This window comes from Lutra lutra, chromosome 3 (genome assembly GCF_902655055.1).
Source record: "Lutra lutra chromosome 3, mLutLut1.2, whole genome shotgun sequence".
Lineage (NCBI taxonomy): Eukaryota > Metazoa > Chordata > Mammalia > Carnivora > Mustelidae > Lutra > Lutra lutra.
In genome coordinates, this window is record NC_062280.1 from 106723230 (window position 1) to 106740697 (window position 17468).

Genomic DNA, 17468 nt, shown 5'->3' on the forward strand with positions numbered 1-17468 from the left:
ACCAGAATAACATAATTATTATTTTTACCAGGAGGAACATGGAAGCCCAAAGCAAAGAGCCAATGAGCTACACAGTTGGTAGGTTGATGTTTCTCACAACTTTCCAGCTTGTAAATGAGCCAGTCAGGAAAGCAATCTTCTGCTTCAGCTAGCATATTTATTTGTCGCTTAAATTTTGCTTCCCACCAAAAACCTAACACCCCTCTGCGTATGAATCACTGGAGGTACTGTAGCTTATTGCCATACTCAGAGTTTTCTTAAAAAAAAAAAAAAAAAAAAAAAGCGCTGGAAATGGGGCAGGCTCCATAGAAACACCACTGACCGAAGTGGCCAGGCTGATAACATGAACCAGAGAGAGCACATCCATCAAGCTTCTTGCTCAGGAGCTTGACATCAGAGTGAACAGTCGTCCCTGCCGCTGCCTTCTCCCTCCAACAAAGAAAAGGGAGCGATGGGAGGGAGAAATGGGAACAGGCCCACATGCTGATCACTTAAGGACAGTATTCTCAGCTGACAACAGCACCATTTGGACCTGGTGGTCTGTTTTATAGAAAATCAGGAGATCTCAAAATCATGTTACAGGAAAGTTGTACCAAACTGTTTTCATTAGATAAACTCGGGAAGCTGAACACTTAATCTGTGGCTGCTGGAGGAACCGTACACATCCATTTCTTACTTTAATTTCTTCTCTTGACTCTTTTCATTCTAACCAAAGATGGCTCACAAAAAACCTGTCTTCAAGACGCAGCACCTCCCTGCCTCTGTACTAAATGGAACCGCTCCTCACAGCAACAGTCAGTCCCCTCCTCTCCGGGTCCCAGCAGGTAACTATGAACTTATCCATCAAGTAAAATCACAAGTCTGTGCAGAAGAATTCCTCCCCTTTCTAACATCCCCTCATCCATCCCTACTCTCAAGATGAAGAGCATAGTGCACTTCCCGAGTTCCAAAAGCACAGACTTCTGACACCAAGAGGAATCGTTTAAGTTGAGTCATTCAACGAGGAAGACCCTCCTTTAAAGCCCCTGACACACAATTACCCATATTCTACTTGCATGGGGTTGAGGGCAGGACAGCATTCAAGAAGACTCACTGTCTCAAATGGCAGAAGAGACCGCTGCTTTCCAGTCACTTCCATACCGTGGAACTGGTCTTTTCTTCATAAGAAGGTTCTTCAAATACATAAAAGCAGCTATTACCCTTCATTCCAATTTTTAATCTGAACATAATATCCCCAGTTCATTAATCAGCTCCTACGTTGGCCTAATGAAGGTATCAGTGATACAGGAAAACTGGAGAAACTAACAGAACTTTTTCTCTCTTGGCCCAGTATTAACCCAAGAAGCAAATCAAACAAGGGTGGGCTTGTGGTGGATTAAAAATGGCCACTAATTCTTTGTTTCTTTTTTCCCCCACCAAGGTGGGAACTTAGTCCCCTCCACAGTGACCTGAGGTTGGCCCTGTGACCAGCTTTGGCCAGCAGCAAACCAGCTACTACAAAAGGAAGCAGAGATGTGACAGGCAAGCACTGCAGCTTGCCCTCTTAGAATGCCGCCCTAGGCCTGCCATGTAGTGAGGAAGCTCCTGGAACCAGAGAGGCCATGTGAAAGAGAACCAACACGCCCCAACCAGCAGCCAGAAGCACTGTGGGAGTGCGTCCATCAGAGACCACTTACTTCTTTCATTCATCATCATCTGACTGCAGCTATGCAAATAAGTCTAAGGAAACAAGCAAAAAAACTACCCAGCTGAAACACAGAACTATGAGAGAGAATATTCCATTGTTGTTTAAAGCCACTAAGTTTGTGGTGGTTTGTTATACACCAACAGATAACAGATATACTCCGCCTTCTCCTAAACATCTACCTTTCATTCTCAGTGAAAAGACTCTCCTATCCTTTACTCCTTCCAGGGTCCTAAAATCAACAGATGTTAACCAATAATGAGGATAACCTCATGGTTTTTAAGCACCTACTTGAGGTGTCAAGTTCCATGCTAGATCATTAATATCCATTATCTTTAATTCTCCAACCAACTGTATAAAGTAGGTACTGAAATCCCTACTTTACGGATAAAGAAACTGAGGTAAATAATTTTCTAAGGCCACACAGCCAATTAAGTTTCCTTTCCCATCTTCAAACCCTTATGATTATAAGTCTGGCCTATTTCTCCTCTCACTCAGGGAAGGGAGGTCAGACTTCATGCTCAGGTAGGAAGCAACAGGCAAGAGAACAAACTCTCCATTGCTAGGAAAGAAATGATCCCATTCATTCCAAGTCTCCGCTGTAACTTTAAAAATATGTATTATATAAAAAGCTCCCCTTCAATAAGAATTGTCCATGATTTCTAACAAATAAAAGTATATGATTCTTGAAGGTTACTATGCAATAAAGGCTTAACATGACAAATTCCTATATACAAACCCACAGAATGAAAGATAGCAGAAGCCCCTAGGCATTAAGCAGACTGGGTTCTCTCTTTTCCCCTTAAATTAAAAAAAAAAAAAAAAAAGTAACTGATAATCCTCTCTTATATTTATTTTTATTAAACTGGATTTTGGGGGACCTTTTTCCTGTGCTCTTGAACACTTTCTCCATTTCTACTTCCAAAGGCATTCCGGGAGTATCAATCACATGGGTCCCAACTCACAAGGTACAAAAGTACAAAAATCTCCCTCCCACTCCTGCCCTCTAGCTGCCCAGTTTCCCTGCCTAAAAGCAAATAATGTCCCTAGTTTCCTGTGTATCCTTTCAGAGATATTTTTAGCCATCCAAGTAAATAAATATGTGTCCTTTTCCCTGTACCTCCCAGGAATTTTCTAAATCAACAAAAATATAAGCAAAATTTCATATAGCAACAGAATTATAAAAACATTATATTTAAAAAAACATTATATTTTAAAAATGCAGAAAACGGAATATAAACAAACAGGAGGAGGAGGTAAAAAATCTCTTGCTTCCACCCACGTCCTGTCCAGGCTCTCTTCCAGGGAGAGCGCAACAAGGAAACAGGTCTAAAGTGAACCTAGAACCCAAGGTCCCAGATGTTACCTGTGGCTGGGCCAAATAAAAAGCAAGTCTGTTATGTATAAGGCATTACTGGAAGGCACTGGGATATAAGAGTAAACAAGACTCAGCCCTTGCCCAAAGAGAGCTTAAGAAACCAGCACAGCACCTCTTCGCGTTAGTTCTGAAATCACCATTCAGGAGAGGAGCATCACACAGGTAATTACCTGACAGCAGTACTAACATTAGAGAGTACTCAGGGAGCACCTGGGTGGCTCAGAAGGTTCAGCATCTGACTCTCGATTTCGGCTCAGGTCATGATCTCAGGGTGCGGAGACCAAGCGGAGACTCAGGCTTGGGATTCTCTCTCTCCCTGTCCCTCTGCGCCTCCCCTGCCCTCCCTCTCTAAAGAAAAAAAAATAAAGAAATTGCTCAGAATGTTGGACTGCAGGGACGCCTGGGTGGCTCAGTTGGTTAAGCGGCTGCCTTCGGCTCAGGTCATGATCCCGGCGTCCTGGGATTGAGTCCCACATCGGGCTCCTTGCTGGGCAGGGAACCTGCTTCTCCCTCTGCCTCTGCCTGTCTCTCTGTCTGCCTGTGCTCGCTCGCTCTCACTCCCTCTGTCCCTGACAAATAAATAAATAAAATCTTTAAAAAAAAAAAAAAATGTTGGACTGCATAAGTCGTGGGGATGAAAGCTACAGCACAGGGAATAACAGCAACAGCACCGTATGTAGAGACGGCAGCTACACTTGCGGGGAGCGGAGCATCCTGTACAGACTTGGGGACTCACTATGTCATACACCTGAAACTAATTCCATACTGCATGTCAACTATACTTCAGTAAAAAGAAAAAAAAAGGACTCAAAATGTAACACTATTTCCAAGTTTTTAAAAAAATTTCTACTTGTACACATTTTCCAAAATAAATGTAAAAGTGATATAAAAGGAAAGGCAGGTACCTTAGAATAGCCGAGTACCTTTCCTCTTCTTATCAGGCTAAGTGTTCTCCTTCAGCAAGATCTCACCATAAAAGCCATGGAGCCCACTAGATGTTATTGTATCAGACCCTGGAAAAGGGATACATTCCAGGTATTTCTGAAAAAAATGCCCCAACTCCTCTAGAACTCCTCCCCACCTGCAAAGGGCCTTTCCATTCCCCAACATCACCACTGTTGTTTGCCCCTAGTAGAGTAGTTAGGGTCCAAGGCCCCCAACCTTTTCCTGCCACATCATCTTGGTCTATACCTATGGAGAAAAAACAATAAGAGGTCAAGACAATGGTCCTAGAGTCATTCTCCTTTACAGTACCCAGGAAAGTAGAAATTAACAGAGCAACATTTACCAGAACAATAGCCCAGCTCCCACTAGGGACCAACAGGAAGAAGTTAAAAAATACCAGCTTCAACAAGAATGAAGAAACACACAATTAGAGAGCCTGAGGTAATCAAAAGAACAACACAGTTAAGAATTCCAGCCTCCAGTTTTGACTCTGCCACTTCCTGAGTGGCACTGGGGAGAATACTGGGTCTACATTCATTAAATAAGATGACGAATGGAAAGGGTTTGCACAGGACATTTTTAAAAATTAGCTTCTGGGGCGCCTGGGTGGCTCAGTGGGTTAAGCCGCTGCCTTCGGCTCAGGTCATAATCTCAGGGTCCTGGGATCGAGTCCCGCATCGGGCTCTCTGCTCGGCAGGGAGCCTGTTTCCTCCTCTCTCTCTGCCTGCCTCTCCATCTACTTGTGATCTCTCTCTGTCAAATAAATAAATAAATAAATCTTTAAAAATTAGCTTCTGGGTGGCTCAGTCGGGTAAGCATCTACCTTTGGCTCAGGTCATGATCCCAGGGTCCCAGAACAGAGCCCCACCTCTGGCTCCCTGCTCAGTGGGGAGCCTGTTTCTCCCTCTCCCTCTGCCCTTCCCCCCCAGTCACCCTCCACCTCCACTCATGCTCTCTCTCAAATAACTATATAAAATCTTAAAAAAAAAAATTAGCTCCTATCTCTATCCCCTTAATTGCCATAATTACTGTGTGGCATTTAGGTACCCAACTATAGAGGCATATTAACAACGGAGGATAGAGGGAGGTTGGAGTTAACAACGGAGGATGGGGGAGGGTGGGAGAGAACAGAACCAAGTATAAACTCTGCTCTGTAGACTTCTCGGTAAGAGAAGCTACAAGTAGAATCATTTTTACCTAGTAGTTGAAAACAAGTTAATCTTTCTCATAAATCTGTGGGTTGGCTGGGCCCAGCTAGAAGGTTCCTCTACAAATCTCACCTGGGATCATTCATGCCACCGTTGTCACCTGCCGGCTCCACCTGGGCTCAAGAGTCCACAGTGGCATCACTCCCATGTCTGACACACTGATGCCAGCTGCTGGCTGGACCTCTCACCACACGGGATCTCTGACCACTCAGTAGCCTAGCCTGCAGCTCACTGTACAGTGGGGAGAGCATTCCATGGTAGCGAAGGGGGAAGGTGCCAGGCTGCTCAAGGCCTGGAATCCAGAACCTGCAAATCACTTCTGCTACATTCTGGGGTCAAAGCAAGTCACAAGGCCAGCCCAGATTAAGTGTGAAGAGATGGATTCTACCAATTAATAGGAGCTGCAGAACATTGTGGCCATGTGTTTCAATCTAACACATACACATCAATGGATGTCTGACGAATGAATACACGGATAAATAGCTGGGCTGAATACATCTGTATTCTGGTTACCCATTACCAGGCTAATCTCGATGACTTTTACTGACTCATCATATATCACATCTCGCTACAGAAAATACGATAGACAGGGGCACCTGGGTGGCTCAGTGGGTTAAGTCTCTGCCTTCGGTTCAGGTCATGATCTCAGGGTCCTGGGATTGAGCCCCGCATTGGGCTCTCTGCTCGGCGGTGAGCCTGCTTCCTCCTCTCTTTGCCTGCCTCTCTGCCTACTTGTGATCTCTCTCTCTCTCTGCCAAATAAATAAATAAATAAATAAAAAAGAAAATACGATAGACATAACTATAATCTATGGCTTGACTTGAAAATGCTTCCAACTTACTTGGAGACAACAAAATGCACAAAAAGCTTGTCCACGTAATAATTCACCACAGACACAGGGTACGCATTAGATTTCACAGGTAGAATGTTGTACCCGCCAGTTAGGGGTATGTGTAAGTACTGTGGCAATTCAGAGAAGGGATGGATGGAGAAGGCCTGGAATGACCAAGACAAAACTATGTATGCCTATCAGTTAACAGAGGAAATGATAAAACTAAATGCGGGGAAAAAAGCATAAGCAAATGAGGGAGGAAGACACTTGCAAACCGTTGAGGGAAGAAGCACGCTAAGGCGAAACTGTGCAATGACACAGGTGGGCATCACTATTCCCTTTTCAAAGATAAAGAGATGAAACTCAGAAAGGTCCCAACCAACCAAAAACTGCCCAGAGTTTTAAAGTTAATAATGTCAGGCAGTAACTGAAAACCAGAGCTGTCTAGCCCTATGGTTTATATTCTTAACAGTACACTACAACACTCCACAACTCCAACACTGCCACATCGAAAACCCAAAGTACAGGCACTTAATAGTTGAAACACGAAAATGGTAAAAAGCTATAGTGCGTGGAGCATAAGAAGTAGAGGATTAGGGAACAAGAAACCAAATACACAAGTACTTAGGAAGCTTTACCAAAATAATATTCCATATTATAGTACCAAGAAGAACAATTTAAACTAGCAGCACAACAAAGTGAATAACCACATTGAAAATGTCCCTGGAGGGGCGCCTGGGTGGCTCAGTGTGTTAAAGCCTCTGCCTTCGGCTCAGGTCATGATCCCAGGGTCCTGGGATCGAGCCCCACATTGGGCTGTCTGCTCCCAAGGGAGCCTGCTTCCTCTTCTCTCTCTGCCTGCCTCTCTGTCTACTTGTGATCTCTGTCTGTCAAATAAATAAATAAAATCTTAAAAAAAAAAAAAAAAAGAAAAAGAAAATGTCCCTGGAAAATATGCAGAAAGTGGTCATAATACTTTTAAAGCCAACTCTGGAAGCCAGAAATTAGCAGAATTTATTCACATTAAGTCAAAAGCGTGTGTTTCTATCAATAAGGCAAACTCTTTTGCATTCTAATGATTCTATAATATGGTCTGAAATTTTTTTTTTAAAGATTTTATTTATTTATTTGACAGAGAGAGATCACAAGTAGAGAGGAAGGCAGAGAGAGAGAGAGAGAGAGGGAAGCAGGCTTCTTGCTGAGCAGAGAGCCCGATGTGGGACTCGATCCCAGGACCCTGAGATCATGACCTGAGCCGAAGGCAGCGGCTTAACCCACTGAGCCACCCAGGCGCCCCTACGGTCTGAAATTTTACAAAGACGCTCTGCCTTGCCCTGCCGGCAATAAATCTCCATTCTCACTCTACCTGTGCCTTCTGTTCTTGCCTTCTCTTCCCCTCTGAGCCCACCCACTTCTGAGCCCACGCATTCACTCAGTGAACATTTACGCTGGGCCGGCCGGTCACGTGAGCAGCGTGTAACTGTGTTAACGACCGGAAATCACAGAATGTGAAGCTTGGTCCAGGTCCTCGAGGAGGAGCCCAAAGCCCTGAAGAAGGAAGAGACAGAAATGCAAATAGCTACAACAGTATCAGGAGGAGTCCTAAGCAAGATGTTTGTAGAAGGTGCTGCAGGTGGCACAGAAAGGAGAGAAAATGTTGCCCGAGGAAATCCAAGTGGAAATCCTGGGGCTGGGGCAGGGCAGCTCACGCTGTGCAGACACAGCACTCACGCTCCCGGCCAGCCCCTGCTTTCATTTGTCAGCCTGCAGTCACTAGCCAAGCTCCGGGCGGACTGGGGCTCCAGCCTCCCTGTCTCCCTCCTTCCCTGCCTCAGCATCCTTCAGTGTCCTATCTTTTCAGCCACCTCAGACCTCTAACCTTCTGGGCGTCTGCTCTCAGGTATCAGCAACCCCTCCTCGTCTCTCAGCTCCCTGAAAGGTTCTGCAATCTGGCTTCTGAACCACAACAGCCCGTCCTTCCAGCTCCTATGCTCAAGCACATGGTGCCAGGCTCCTCAAGTCCATAAAACACCTCCCCAATTTGACCTTCCTTTTATTCTGGACTCAATTCCACAGGGGTGTTAAGAGCTTGAAACTAACCTCAACTTTCTCTCCCGATGTGGTAGCTGCCGAGCAAGTCTGAACCTTGGAAGAAGCTGACACACAATCAGGTAATCAGGTGCCTTCTCCTGCCCGTCCATCACGCTGAAGGAACACATACGTGCACGTGTCCAGCCGGTTTCATTTTACACTGAGAATCTCAAACTTCACAAAGTATCCCAAGCTAGCATCCCAACTCCTGTTCTCTAGTGAGTTTGCTCTGCCCTTCTCCCCAAAATGCCTTTCCCGTCTTCTCCCCTGGAGAAGTACTCTCTGCCTCCAGCCTGCACCCTTCTCCCCACACCTCCCAGGACACCAGGTGCACTGACGTACTTCCTGTTCGCCCCACAGCCCCTCCGATCGGGCGTCACTGGCCACTGCTACCGGGGAGCTGCTCATCAGGATCACAGATGACTTCCATGCTGGCAAATCCAAGCAATACTTTGCTCTACTTGGCTAATTCCAACTCTCCGCAGCATTCTAAGGCTGGCTGCGCCGTCCTTCTTGAAAAACTTCCCACTTTCATGAAAACAAATGATTATGCCTTCCTGCAACTTTTCTGGCTGCACCTACTTGAGCATTTCTCTAACCATCTCTGCTCTGCTTCCAGAGTGGCTGAGGGGCCCAGATCGATGCCTCTCATCTTCTCATCTTGCCCACTCCAAAACACTCAGAATCCATCGCCAGGAAATTTACAAACTGCCTTTAAACTGATGACTTCCAAATTGTTACCTCCAGAGTATCTCTGAACTCATGGCCCCCACTGGCCTCACTCGTGCTCTTCTTTCAGCCTTAAACACTGTCCATGTGCCTACAGTAGTCTGGCTGTGGGCCTCAGGGCTTCAGCTTAAAGGTGACCTCCTCAACAAGTCCTTCAAAGACCACTCAAAGGAGGGCCCCATCACTGCACCCAGTTCCATTCCTTCAAAACACTTACGACAAACATTCTATCACGTTTGTTTACATATTTGCTGTCTGTTTCCCTACAGGACTGTCAGTATTATGAAGGTGGGGACCCTGTTTATTACATTCACCTAATGCCTATAACTATGCCTGTTATGCTCAAGCATTTGAGAAATATTTGTTAAAATAATGAAGTTTGAGCTGAAAATCAAAATCACTGCAATCATTAATTGAGGTCATTTTCTTCTTGGGGAGTAGGAGTAACTGGAGGGTAGGAAAAATGTTAAAAAACATTCCAGGTAAAAGGAATGTGCAAATAGATATGGGCAAAGAACAAACAGAAGAGACTGTCAGAGGGAAACCAGCAATTTGGGAAGGCCAGAGCACCAGCTCCCAATGTAAACACTAACCCCACCTCTGAGATGAGAGCACACAGTGATTACAAGAATGTCTGAGCTTTCTTCCATATGCACACCAAACATTACCCATGAACTGAGTTGTCTTCATATCCACAATTTTTCAAACTCGGGTACAAGCAGTTATTAATTTTTAAAGGCAAAGGTAATACAAAAAGTAATTCTAAATTCTTTTAGTTTGATCATTTTTCTCAACTAATACAAGAAATTCCACTTCTGTAGAGCTCTATGACACTGGACACTAAAAAGAGTTCTTAGTCTCAAAAGTCTGGAAATAACCAATTAGGCATAGAGCAAAAAGACTGGACACAGACAATGCCCAACAATCATTTTCTAGCCCCAAAGGCAGGAGGCCTTCATTCAGGGAGCTCTACACAAATGAACAGCGGAATCAGGAGACTTGGGTGGGAAGGAAGTTATTTTCCTGGGAAAGAGCATTAAAATCTGGAATTATTCAAGTGATCACAAGACCATAAGATTCTGCGGCAGGGCAGAAAAAAATCAGAGTTAATCTATTTCAATCGCTCACCCCAGTATGAATAATAATTAACTACAGTGAAGTCAGGACAAAAAAACAGCCATAATGTATGATGGAAATACCCAAAATGGAATAAAAGGGGAAGATTCACCATATTCCATTGCAAGGGCAGGCCATATGAATAGGAAAAAAATCATTAACACTGCTTAATTTCTGGTAGTGGGTTATAGATTTTTCATTGCACTTTTCTGTATTTTCTAAATATTTTCTAATGAATGTATGCTCCCTTCATAATTACAAGTAGTAAAATACCATTCAAAAATTAGGCACTGCCATTTCATAATGAAGGAAAATCCCCCTTTCAGTATTATGGAATATAATGTACAACTGTCAATGAAGTGTAAAACAAGAAGAAAGGCTGAAATTCATAAGAAAATGAAAGTAGTGCCCCAATAACTTCCACAAAATATGTGGTGGTGAAAAACAACACGCTGGTGAAGAAAAATAAATGCCAAAACAAAAACAACAACCCAGCAACTCCACCTCACTGTACATATACTCTAAGAAAATAACAGAAGGTACTACCCCAGCGCCAGATAACTTCTTCAGTTAATTCTTGCCTTTACCAGGTATTTTAATGAAGTAATTTTTTAATCTTTCAGATTAAAATATTTGAGTATTAAAATATCAAAAATAGGGGCACCTGGGTGGCTCAGTGGGTTAAAGCCTCTGCCTTCAGCTCAGATCATGATCTCAGGGTCCTGGGATCCAGCCCCACATTGGGCTCTCTGCTCAGCAGGGAGCCTGCTTCCCCCTCTCTCTCTGCCTACTTGTGATCTCCCTCTGTCAAATAAATAAATTTTAAAATAATCAAAATAAAATAAAATATCAAAAATATTTAAAATAAAATACTGTTTTCTCTGTGAACGGTAAAAGCAGGAGATAGCCTTAATTTTGTTTTTGCTTCTCCTGGGGCAGGTTTAAGATAATAAAAATTGCTTCCACTTTTATGCTGCTCCTCATGGGGTGCCTGGGTGGCTCAGTTGTTAAGCTTCTGCCTTGGACTCAGGTTATGATCCTGGAGCTCTGGGATCAAGCCCCTCCACTGGGCTCCCTGCTCAGCGGGGGGCCTGCTTCTCCCTCTCCCACTCCCCCTGCTCGTGTTCCCTCTCTGTCAAATAAACAAAATCATGGAGAAAAAAAAAAAAACTTCCTCAAAGATGCAAGAAGATGGATATGCATCGAGAATTGCCAAAATTAGGTGATAAGCGCCTAGGAGTTGTTATACTCTTGTCTTTACTTCTGTATGTGTTTAAAATTGCCCATAATCTTTTTTAAGACTTTATTTATTTATTTGAGAGAGAAACAGAGAGAACACAAGTAGGGAGAAGAACAGAGAAGGAGGAGCAAGCAAACTCCCCACTGAGCGGGGAGCCCAATTTGGGACTCGATCCTAGAACCCCCGAGATCATGACCCTAGCCAAAGTCAGACACTTAAATGACTGAGCCACTCAGGTGCCCTGTCTGTAATTCTTTTTAAAAAGATTAATGTATTTATTTTAGAGAGACAGGGGGAGGTGAGGGGAGGCTGGCAGAGAAGGAGGGAGAGGGAGAAGGGAAGTAGACTCTGTGCTGAGCCTGAAGTGGGCTTATCTCATGACCCTGAGATCATGACCTGAGCCAAAACCAAGAGTCAGAGCCAGACATCCCTATCCATAATTTTTCTTTTAAGTATTGTAAAGCTTAAATCCACATGGTAGAAAAAAAAAAGAAATGCTTGTAGTAAAACTGTTCATTAACTAAACAAATGAGGGTATGAAATGATATTAAATTATACATATGTATAGTACAATACAGCCTACATGTGGAAAGAATCATAGAAAAAAAAGAGTATGTAAAGTATTAAATTGTGGCCTCTGGGGGTGCCTGGGCGGCTCAGTCAGTTGAGCGGCTGCCTTTGGTTTGAGTCATGATTCCAGGGTCCTGGGATCCAGCTCCAGAGTGGGCTCCTTGCTCACTGGGGAGCCTGCTTCTCCCTCTGCCTGCTGCTCCTGCTTGCTCTCTCTCAGTCTTCCTCTCTCTAATAAATAAAAACTTAAAAAAAAAAAATAAAAACATAAAGAGTAATAGGTTTATGAGGGTTTCTGTCCTACTTCTTAAAAATTTCTTCTACTTTCTGTATTCTTGAAAAGAGATAAAGCTTTTAAAAGTTTCAAAACAGGGGCGCCTGGGTGGCTCAGTGGGTTAAGCCGCTGCCTTCGGCTCAGGTCATGATCTCAGGGTCCTGGGATCGAGTCCCGCATCGGGCTCTCTGCTCAGCAAGAAGCCTGCTTCCCTCTCTCTCTCTCTCTCTGCCTGCCTCTCCATCTACTTGTGATCTCTTTCTCTGTCAAATAAATAAATAAAAAATCTTTAAAAAAAAAAAGTTTCAAAACAAAAGACCAGTTATCCAAAATTATCCAATTTTATTCATGCAAAGTCTATAAGACCAAAACTAACTGGAAATATCTCACTATTCACTGCGGACTCTTTTTCTCCCAATGCAAAATATTTAACATATACACAAGACTGCTGTCAGAATTCGCATACCAAAGTGTTACCTCATCAACACAGCTACCCCGGGGGAGGAGAGAATCATGATACAGATAGCAGCTTCCCAAGGAAGGATCTTAAATGGAGACAAGAGACTGCAGTAGAGAACCCAGCTTACTGGGGAGAGGAGCCTCACTGGAGACAATATGTGACTGAAAAATTGGCTCATCTAGAAAGAGGGAATGTAAGTTTCTACTCAATCTAGCAACACTTGACTTCTATAGTATTTTTCAGAGCTTTCTTTCCTTTCATAGTCCTAGTCAAACAGTATCTTTTTTACTTGTTTACTATACTAATGAAAAACAGATCACTAAACCTAAACTCCTTACGTGATTTTTTTAGTAACAGCTTTACGGAGATATAATTCATATACCATTAAGTTCACCCTCTTAAACTGGCTATAATTCAACAGTTTTTATTATATTCCCAAGATTGTGCAACCATAACCACTATTTAAGAACACGTTTATTATCTCAAAATAAAACCTCATATCCTTTAGCAGTCACTCCCCAGATTCCTCCCCTAAGCCCATGAAAACCAATAATCTACTTTCTGACCAAATGGATTTGCCTATACTGGACATTTCATGTAAGTGGAGTCATAAAATATGTGGCCTTTTGTGTCTGGCTTCTTTCACTCAGCACACTATTTTCAAGGCTTATCCGTGTTATAGCATCTATCAGCACTTCATTCCTTTTTATGACTGAATAATACTCCATCGTACAGATGTACTATATTTGTTCATAAACTTACCTGTTGATGGATATTTGGATCGCTTCTACTTTCTGGCTATAATAAATAATGCTACTATGAACACTCCTGAACAAGTTTTGTATGGACACAATTTTAATTTTATTCAATACACAACAGGTGTTAACTAGAATATAGATACAGTAACTATGTTTAGCTCTTGGAAGAAGTGTCAACCTATTTTCCAAAATGGCTACACCATTATACATTCCCACAAGGAACACATGAGGGTTCCAATTTCCCTACATCTTCAGCAAGACTTACTGTCTATTTATTACAGCCATTTTAGTGGGTGTGGAATGGCATCCCACTGTGGTTTTGATTTGCATTTCCCTAATGACTAAGGATATTGAGCTTCTCATCATGGGTGTGGCCATTTTCTTTGGAGAAATGTTTAATCAAATCCTTTGTTTATTTTTTAATTGGGTTATTTGTCCTTTTATTGTTGACTGTAAGACTTTTTATTTGTTCTGGGTAAAAGTCCTTTATTAGATATATGATTTCCAGTATTTTCTCTCATTCTGTGGAGTGTGCTTTCACTTTCTTGATGGTGTATTTTGAAACATAAAGTTCTCAATTTTGATGAAGTCCATTTTATGTTTTTTTCTTTTGTGTTTGTGTTTTAGATATCATACCAAAGAAATCATTGTTTATTTCACCTCAATGAAAAGGAAGAAAATACTGTCTAATCCTAAGTCATAAAGATTTACACCTGTTTTCTACTAAGAGTTTTATCGTTTCAGATCTTACATTTAGGTCTATGATTAATTCTGAATTCATTTGTATATACAAATGAGAAAAGGTTTCAAATTCATTCTATTCCATGTGGGTATCCACTTGCCCCAGCACCATGTGTTGAAAGGACCATTCTTTCAGGGGTGCCTGGGTGGCTCAGTCAGTTGAGCAATGGACTCTTGGTTTCGGCTCAGGTTATGATCTCATGGGTGGTGAGACTTGAGTCCTGCATGGGCCTCCACACTTAGCAGGGAATCTGCTTAAGGATTTTCCCTCTCTGCCCTTCTGCTGTGTGTGCACTAACTCATAAATAACTTAAAAGAAAGAAAGAAAGAAAGAAAGACCATTCTTTCCCCCTGAAAGACTGTTGTGATTACTACAGCATTATAGCAAGTTATGAAAGTCCTCCAACCTTGTTCTTTTTCAAGATTGTCTTGGCTATTCTGGGTCCCTTGTATTTCTGTATGAATTTTAAGAGCAGCCTGTCAATTCCTACAAGACAGGCAGGTAGGATTATAACAGTGAGTATACCAAATCTATAGATCAACTTGGGAAGTACTGCCATCTTTAACAATATCAGGTAATCAGATCTATGAACAAAGAATGTCTTTCCATTTACCTAGATCTTTAATTTCTTTCAATGATGTTTTACAGTTTTCAGAGTATAAGACTTATACTTTTTTGGTTAACTTTATCCTAAGTATTTTTATTCTTTTTATAGCTATTGTGAATGAGACTGTTTTCTTAGTTTCATTTTTGAACTATTCATTGCAAGTACATAGGAATATAACTGATTTTTGTTTATTGATCTTACATCCTTCAAACCTGCTCAACTCCTTTATCAGTTCTAACAAGATGTTCTGTATACAAGATCATGTCATCTGCAAATATGGTTGTACTTCTTTTCCAATCTGGATGCATTTTATTTCTTTTTCTTGTTCTGGTTAGAACCTCCAGTGCAATGTTGAATAGAAGGGGCATAAAAGGACATCCTTCTGTTGTTCGTGATCTTGGGGAGAATGCATTCAATCTTTTATCATTAACTATGATATCAGCTGTGGGTATTTGGCATTTTTCACATTAAATTCCCCTGTATTTCTAGTTTGTTGAGAGTTTTTATCAAAAAGGTATTGGGAGGGCACCTGGGTGCCTCAGTGGGTTAAGCCTCTGCCTTCGGCTCAGGTCATGATCTCAGGGTCCTGGGATCCAGCTCCGCATCGGGCTCTCTGCTCAGCAGGGAGCCTGCTCCCCCCCCCCTCTCTGCCACCTCTCTGCCTACTTGTGGTCTCTCTCTGTCAAGTAAAACGAATAAAATCTTTTAAAAAAAAAAAGATGAATGTATAAAGAAGATGTGGTGTATACATATATAATGGAATATCATGCAGCCATCAAAAACATGAAATCTTGCTATTTGCAGTGTCGTGGATGGAAGAGGGTATTATGCTAAACAAAACAAGTCAGAGAAAGACAATTATCATATGATCTCACTGACATGAGGAATGTGACAAATAAGAGGATCACAGGGGAAAGGGGGTAAAAATGAAACAAGATGAAACCAGAGAGGGAGACAAACCGTAACAGGCTCTTAATCTCAGCAAACAAACTGAGGGCTGCTGGAATGGGGAGAGGGGTGGGATTGGGTGGGACGTGCTACGGGGAGTGCTGTGAATTGTGTAAGACTGATGAATCACAGATCCATACCCCTGAAACAAAGAATATTTATATGTTAATTTAAAAAAAAAGATGTTGGATTTTGTCAAACGCTTTTCCTTCACCTTTTGAGATGATAATGTGCCTTTCATCCTTTATTCTATTAATATGGTGTATTACGTTGATTTTTCAGATAGAAGACCAACTTTGTATTCCTGATATAAATCCTACCTGGTCGTAGCATATAATCCTTCGGCTATAGTGCTGGATTCAGTTTGCTAGCATTTTGTTGATTTTTTACATCTATATTCATAAAAGACACTGGTCTGTAATTTTCTTGTGATATCTTCATATGGCTTTTGTAACAGTAACAACATGCTCAAAGCATTCCATCCTCCTCTTTTATTTTGAAAAAGTCTCTGAAGAACTTGCATTTGATTGATAGGGTAGAATCACCAAATGTGAAGTCATCTAAACCTGTGCTCTTTTTTGTGGGATGTTTTTTGATTGTTAACTCAATCTCTTCACTTATTATTGATATATTCAGATTGTCAGATTGTCTATTTTTTTTCTTGAGCCAATCACAGTAGAGCCTTTCTAGAAATGCATAATTTCATCTAAGTTATTTAATTTGTTAGCATATAATTGTTCCTAGTATCCTTTATCATCTTTTTTATTTCTGTAAGGACAGTAGTGATGCCCTCTCTTAGATTTCTGATTTTATTAATCTGAGTCTTGTCTCTGTTTCTCTTGGTCAGTACCTTTTCAATTTTTGGTCTGTTGATTTTCACTGCTATTTTTCTTATCATTTAATTCTAATCTTCTAGTCTTTATTTTTTTTTCTTCTACTTGCTTTTGGTTTACTATGTTCTCTTACTCGTTTCTTAAGATGGACATTTAGGGTATTAACTTAAGATCCTTCTTTAATCAAAGTATTTAAAAATATAAATTTCCTTCTCAGTGCTTTACTGCACTCCCTAAGTTATTGTATGTTGTTTTATTTTTGACATGAAGTATTAAGTGTTCAATAAACATTACTGAACAATGAATGAGGTTTTTTTAATTGTGGTAAGTCATACATAAGATTTACCATTTTTACCATTTTAAATGTACAACACATTGGTATTAAGTACCTTCACTGTTGTGCAACCATTGCCACCATGGGATGGTGTGTTTTCATTTCAACCATCTAAGGATATTTTATAATTCTCTCTGTAATCTCCTCTTTTACTCATTGATGATTTAGGAGTGTGTTGTTTAATTTCCACATATTTGTGAATTCCCCAATTTCTCTCTATTACTGATATCTAACTTCATTCTATTATGATCAGAAAAAGAATATACTTTGTATGGTTTTTATCCTTTTAAATTTATTGAGTCTTGTTTTATAGCCTAACATATGATCTATCCTGGAGAATGTTCCACATGCACTTGAGAATAATGTGTATTTTACTGCTACTGGGTGCATTATTCTATATATGTCTGTCCCTTAATAATTTAAGAATCTGTCTGCACCTAGACCACGTTTAAGAAAAAAATTCTCCATTATCTAAATCTTAAATTTTTCATGGTATCCCCTACTTTTTAGACTGCTTACATATCCCATATTTACATATTTAAAAAATCAGGTCTCCCCTTTAAAAATAAAAATCTCAGTTCTGGTACCATATCAAGCATTGGTTTCTAAGAGCAAAACCTGTGAAAAAGGTAAGCCAAAAAGATACTTGCATGAGAGATTTTTTTAAGAGGTTTCTGAAACATGAAATCCCCAGACTTAGGTGAATAAGAAGAGAGGCA

At 41.3% G+C, this 17468-nt stretch overlaps 1 protein-coding gene across 16 annotated transcripts in view; it reads right to left on the reverse strand.

Moving 5' to 3' along the window:
- The window catches only part of CLASP1 (cytoplasmic linker associated protein 1), a 278451-nt gene that overhangs the window by 241783 nt on the left and 19200 nt on the right, over positions 1-17468 (reverse strand). The window lies entirely within an intron of this gene.